Source organism: Anopheles cruzii, chromosome 2 (genome assembly GCF_943734635.1).
Source record: "Anopheles cruzii chromosome 2, idAnoCruzAS_RS32_06, whole genome shotgun sequence".
NCBI classification, from domain to species: domain Eukaryota; kingdom Metazoa; phylum Arthropoda; class Insecta; order Diptera; family Culicidae; genus Anopheles; species Anopheles cruzii.
Window position 1 is genome coordinate 35,492,338 of NC_069144.1, and position 7,525 is coordinate 35,499,862.

A 7,525-nucleotide genomic window follows, 5' to 3' on the forward strand; every position below is an offset into this window, starting at 1 on the left:
ATTCGGCTCAACACCTAGTAAAGTTCGGCAATATCTTACCTTTACACCATTGTCTAATCTATTACACGTTTATTGCTTCCCAATGTTAACGCTGAATACTTGGGGATGACCGCAAATGGGATTCCAATTGAGACTGCCAACAATTCGCAGGTTACTACGCCACCTTGCCAGAAACATCACACGATTCATTACAGCTGTCCTAACCAGCATCATGAACATCATCATCATCATCATTTACCGTTACAACAAACTCTTGGCGACCAGCGAGTCCAGGCCTCGTCAACCTACAAGTGATCAGACCGTGCAATGGAGCTAGATTAATGATGCTTATTAAAGCTTGATGGCGTTTGTAATCAGTATTTTCATCGTTCCCCGCATTCTTTGTAGTCACGACCACTCCACGGACTGTACGAGAAGTTGTCGATTATGCTGAAGTTTCGCTGCTTTGTTAAGACATACTAAACAGATATCCTACTCCAGTTCGCACAATAGCTGTGAGTAATTAACATCGTACGCTTGCTAACAATGCTAATCATTGGAAGTTGGTGTTTTCTTTCTAGATCCATGGTCAAATAATCATGTTTTTCCAATACTTCATCGTTCAAAACCTCTGACAAGCTCTCCAACGTTTAGTATTAACATGCTAGTTATGTTTTGTTTGCCTGTTTCAAAATGTTTTTTTCCTGCTGTCATTGCTAAGTTATAACAAAACAAGATTGTGGTTAAGGTGGTTCAAGTTTAAAACTCTTATTAAACTTAATTAAGAGAAACAAATCCGCCGCTGCAGGTAGCCGGGACCGTCATTAATAATTATAACTAGCTAACCGTTTTTTTTTAACGCACCATAAACAAGGAAAATCAGTTTTCACGCTACGGAGGCCGAAAACAATTTCCCCCGCTGATGATAAATTAATTTCGCTTGTCATTGCTCGGCAATTTTCCAGCCACGGACTTGCTTCGGTGTGTTCTCCTGGTCTCATGATGTACACAGGCCACAGCAGAGTTAACACGATTAAAAGGCCACAGTCCATTCCGAGGCGTTTGCGGCTCGTTAACGCGCCATCAAAAAATGTGCTGGCGGCAGTAAAAACGGTCCCAGCTTTAGATGGCTTAGGTAAATATTTAAACACTATCCCCCTGCCGATCGGCGGAGCTTCTGAAGCATCTCCTGCCAGTGTTGCCACCGTCTCGCCGTGCTATCGCCACCGTGATCGCTACGATTCCGCGCGTCTGTTGACTCACGTCTGTTGTGTATAATGTTTGGAGTAAGATAAAATAACAGTCTCACGCCGAACGGCACCGAACAAAAAATGCTGCATGTCAACAAAGAGCGCAATACGCCTGCGGTATTGTACAAAGGCACGACCATGCTCTCCGCGACAAATCAGAGCCCCTTTAACGCGAAACCGGAAAACACGCCACGTAATACCCGTGGATGAGCTTGCATCGTCTGTGAAAGACACTTAGCCACCGTTATGTTCAACTCAAAAAGTTTCTTTGCTAATTTGTTGCAGCGTAAACATCACACGTTTGTAACACTTTGAGCATTTCGCGCGGTGATCGTGTACAAGGCGTTAACCTGATAATTAATCAATTTTGCTGATTTAACGATTATTATGCAACTGAAACTGTCTCATATTCGACACTTATGAATAGACCGTACAATTTAATTGATTTTGGGCACTTTTCTAAAGACGGATCTGTTGACATAACACGCACGCCCATATCTTCCAGCGCTATGTTTAATATCGTATGAAATTACTGGAAGCTACTCGAAATAGCTGATAGTGTCAGCCAAATACCTCCGATAATCCTATTTCATACCGGGCCGCGTGATAAGTAAGTGTTGGAGATAAGTTGCGTGCATGTTCGCCGTTCAAGCTCCACATTAAAAGAGCATCTCTTTGTACGTACTTTCATAAAATATGAGCAGTGAACACACATAAAACTAAACTAACTTAAAGTAAAACAAGCAACACGTAGGGAGCGAAGGGAGAGCACTCTCCTCAATTGCTGTTATTACGTTGGATATTATTATTACACTGTATATTTTATGCCACAAGTTGCTTTCGCCGCATTACATAACGTACCGCACCCGGTGCGCGTCTGTCTGATGGGGTGGTGTTTTATTCAACACAGGCCTCAGCCCGCAGAAAGATGGTACTTTTAAAATGAAAGGTGACAAGCAAGTCAAATGATGTCACGTGCACGGCATCCAGACACACACACACGCACACTCACGGTTGCATTCACTTTCCCGGCACACACCAGGGACTGCGGAAGCAACACGGTGGATCGTAACGACAGATAAAATTTGTAAATAATCGATAACAACGCCGCCGTCGCCGCTGCCACACAAAAAGGGTACGACGAATCCGGAAATGATGGTTGGCAAACAGTTTTCCTTCCTGCTGGTGGTGCTGGTGCTTAGCGTGTAAGAAACCCGGGATAAACGCGCACGAAGGAACCACACGTAGATAAACGGCTACACTCGGTGTCTAACGGCACAACAGCGCCACGTGTGGCGGTGCGCGCGTGCGATGTTTTTCCCACTTTCATCCTTGGCCACCCAGCTTCTGTCAGCTGGTCCGGGCCCTGCTGTTGTCACACCGTTCGCCATAAGCGCCATGAATTGCTTTCGATTTCTGCTTCCGTGCCCGTCGTAATATAAATATAATTGAAGTCACTCCCACCTGTCGCGGCCCCCGATGGAGACGCATGGTGCTTCAGGAGCCGAGCTGGCCACAAGGAGTTGCCGCCAGCGTACGCACGTTGGCAAAGTGCGCGCAAGTGAACATGAAGTTGTTTGTTTACACAACGATGATCACTTGTTTGTGGCCAAGCGCCCATTCGAGCATCTTGTTAGTTCGCTTTCTTTCCCATTTCCATACACGAACACACGCGCGCGCGCGTGCGGGAACACACTCAACACGCGGGCTTATCAAAGGTTTTCCGTTTCTTTTTAAGAACACCTTATTTTGGTTATTTTTCACGGCGCCGGTGAAATGACTAACGCAAAGCTAGAGCGGCACGGTGCACAGGAATTAGTGACGCCGCTGGAGACGCCGACTCATTTTAGGAGCCGCACCGTACGAGCCTGTGTTCGTCAATGCTTCGCCTTTTTTGCCATCACGCGCTGTTTTCGTTCACTTTCTTCTTTGCGTGTTTTGCCGCTCTTTTGCCCTTTCACCGTTTTTCGATGGCAAATTTTCGCAAAACGAACCCCGAATCGAGAGTTCGGGAGAGCAAAAAACCTATAACCGGGCACCCCGGTGGCACACCAGGCAGGCCAGGTAGCGCCAACAGCGTTAGTTTAGCTTAAATTAAATATATTTATTTATTCAGATTGCCACCCGGTGTTCACCTTCACGCGCACGGAATAAGAGCACCCGCTACAAGTCTAACAATGTGTGTGCCGAGTTTGCAGACTAGTTCAGATTTCTGACAAACGATTTCTTCCTTTAATGATTGTGTCGAAAACACGTCATATTTCTAGCTTGCCACACTGCACTAGGGTAGATATCCTGCCAGAGAGTGAAACGGGTTTCAATCCGAAATTAGTGTTCGGTAAACAATCTCTACTCGCAGTGAAACCTTAACCTACTCAAAATTCGATCCAGAACAACAATCTTCAGTTTGCAATAAATGTTGGATGGCTGTACAATGCTCCAACGCAGTTCTCGTCTTGCTGTTTCAAGCTGCCCACCGTGTTGGGTTATAAACAAATTCCAGAAGAAAGGCAACAAATTCCAGTAGGTTATAAATCTCGCTCATGAACCGCAGGAAGACATGATGATAAACATGACGAGCAACCTTCAGCGCCAGCAACCTCTAAACCGTGTGCGTCGTTCCGTGACGATAGGAAACCGCAACCGGGATGAACAAGTTTTGTATAAAAACATAAAGCCGTATTCAACGGCGGCTTGCACAAGTCGTTAGTTTAGTCGTTAGTAGCAAGTTTGTTAAACTAAAAGAATCGATTGGAAGAATGTACGACTTACCTTATTTCCAGCAATGAGTGATCTATAATCCATCCATAAATCTATTAATTCATGAGCATTCAAACACTCGCCCTTCTTTCACCATACTCGTATGTTACGCGATGCGATGCTGCAAAGTGGATTTCAATGTAAAAGTTGTTGCAGTTGCTAGAATGTGAAATAAAATTTCCTGCACATCACGAAGTGACGTTCACTAACGAAACATTGATCATAAAATATGTATTATTGCCACTACCACGGCCACGTTTATGTTTCTTTTTATTTGCGTTTTGTTAATAATTAAATAGTATTATAGTTGTTTCATGTGTACTTGTGAGTTTAATCTCGTATTGGATTTTTTGTTACACAAAAAACGGCCAACGTTCTCTTGAAAATATTTCATTTTCAATTCACGCTTATGCTCGTATGTTTCAATTAGCATCGCGGGTGGTAAGCACCGGGGATCTGGAGAACCAGTACCGTAACGCAAATGCTTGCACAGAAGGCTGAGTATGAAGGCAAACACAAAACTCATATTACACTTTGCAACTGCTTTTTCGTCTTCGAAATTCAACGCACATTATCCGAAGAGGGCAACTTTTGCAGCCGATGAGATCAGCATGCTATCATTTAGTGTTGGATCTCGTATAGTGTAGCCTATCACTTTGCACTTCACTTCCATCGCACCACAATGACACAACGGAAAGACAAGCAAATATTACACTAACTTCTATGCTAACACTGTTCGAAAAGATGCGCGCTGAAAGCAAAACCGTCACGACCCGTACACGACCACACCGGCCAAAAGCTTATCTCGGACTGACCCATTCTCGCGGCAGAGCAATACCAACCTGTTACGGCCGACGCTGTTTCTGGCCACTCTCTGAGCAGCAGGAAAATGCGATGGCCTGAGCAGCAGGATAGGTGAGTGAACTGCGGTGCCAAGACCGGGAGCTTAATTGAAATTAGGAGAGTAAACAGCTTAGAATCGCAGAGAGGGAAAATCGGAGCTTTTCCGTGCACACATCTGCGATTCAGGAGCATATGCTCTCGGCAGAGAGCAAACTGGACCCGTGTGCTCACCAGATAAGAACCCAAATATTTCGCAATACTGCCGTCCTTGTCAAGCTAGCTTTCCTCAGCAGCATTGTGAAGTAATTACAATTGGGGGTTTTCTTGTTATTATTATGCCCATCTGTCTGTCGAACTTTTCCATTTTATACCAACTATTGCAGTCAACAATATTCTGCCAAGTGAAAAAGCATGTCAAACAAACTTCTATTTGCAGTCGTATTGACACAGGTTTGCTATACGCGTTCGGTTCAACGGTTTGTAATCAACCATAACTCAAGCTTAGCGTCTCAACGCGACCGCAAAACCTCTCCGCAACTTCCGGTGACGATGGTGCGGTTGCGAGCAATAAACAAAACCATCATCAACATTTCATCTTCTTCGTCTGCTGCGATTCGCTAACGTTTCATCATCGACAGAGTTAGGCCGCGTAGGGTAGCATTTCCAAGACGGCTTGTTTATGCTTTCTCCAGCTGCTAGACACTCCACACGGAGTCACGGTTAACTCCGCTCGTCCTTCATCAGTGTGCGCACTGCCAGTTTGTTCTTTGCTCGTCAGCGACGAGTGTGCTGTTCGTATTGTTGAGCCACGTCACTTGATTATGCCATCATGGTTTTAAGGCGAGTTCACCGCCGCTGTGAAGCATCATCACCGATCCCTCCACATTCAGAAGCATGCAGAACACTGGAAACACTCCGACACTGCGGTGCTTCAGACGAGTTTCCCGGCAAACTCATTTTTGTTGATAGACCTAATTACTTTCTTTCTTTGTCGCTGGCACTTTGTCGGGGATTTTTGTACAACAAAGTACATAAACATAAACATGTGTACATAAATAAAACTTATATCGCTAAAATCGTCCCATTCGGGCATCCGAGTTCTAATAGCGGCCGAATCTACACGCAACAATTTAAAAAGAACAAAACATGGCTCTTTTCATTCTTTGAAATAAAAATAGAATATTCGTTAACGGGAAGCATAAAACGTGTAAGCGAATTAGGTGATTTGCGTGCTGGAATTTCGAGAAAGCGTCCACTCACCGAAGGACAGTCATCTACTTATACTCGACGTCAAAAATGGTATCCAGAACGGCGTGTTTCGAAATGCAAAATCCCATGAACCATCTTCAAACACTTGTAAAATGATCCGACTTCAATGGAATATGGGACTACTTAACGGCTGCGTTTAATCCAAAAGAGACGTGCTGTGCTAAGCTGTTCAACCTGTGTCACAACTGGGAGTCATCTAAATATAGCAATAGGAAGATGTTCGGTTTAATTGATTGAATATGATATAATTTCCTTTCCAATTTCCGCTCCGTGTAGCGTGGAACGGATGTAACGTGATGTGAACCGCATGAGTTTTCTGCTTATGCTTTTCTATGTCAGGGTTAACCGTAGTCTGGACTAGCAACTCTTAACATCCAACTGTCTCCTCCTCAGTGCACTTGAAGCTTCGCGGGAACACATAGCTCTGGCAGCAAATCGATCGAAACCGTGGTTGGGAGTATAAATTATGCACAATATTTCGCTAGCATTTGTGAAACGGACTTTTCACCCATTATTGAGTGTATTTTCCTAGCCGCACGGATATTGTATTAGTCGATTTAATGGAGGCGACAGCAATTTGCAGCAACACATTTAATCCGTTGTACTAGACATCGATTGGCAGGTGATACGTGATACTTCCAACGGACTTTTTCACGTTTATGACCTTTCTCAGCGTGGGGCTGTTGGACTGAGATCACTACTCCAAGTAACCAAGTTTACAACATACCGGCAAAAATGTACGGGAAAGTTGCCATCACAGTGGAGAGTGTTAAATTGGATTCAAAAGTGAAGATAAAAATGATTGCCTAACGTGTCCCTTGCAATTGGACAGTTGATTGGTTTGAAAGAAATTGAATCAAATCTACTCCATTTCAGCTCTGCCGCCAACGGGGAAAGTGGTTGCAATAAGAAGTTATTTAGGAAGTTTCCGATTTCGTGTTATAAAACTCGAGGTTGAAGAAAAAACGTTTTCCTTCGCGCCATAGCGGCATGTCACCGATTGAAACGTCTCCCATTGCCATCGTGAAGTCCAGAAATGGAAGAAGCAAAATTATTTTCAGCCCAACTCGATCAAATCTCACCGAAACCACAAATACGCCAGCCAAATTTCAACGGACACTCACGACGCAAACGGCTACACTTCGTTCATTGACCAGGCGGGCTTTCGGCAGAATGGCGAAAAATATTTTGTTACTAACTCTAATCCATTTTCATCACCATCACGGTGAGCAGTCAGTTCTGAACTTTTCCGACAGTACCGAAAGTTGGTCCGAAAGAAAAGTTTCCAGCAACTTTACCGTCGCAAATAAACACACCAATGCACGCAGCGAGCCGTGCCTGATCTCACGAGAGTGCATAGCAAATTTTGTCGAACGCATTATCGTAAAGATTGCTACATAATTATTCGACATATTGCTACCGAT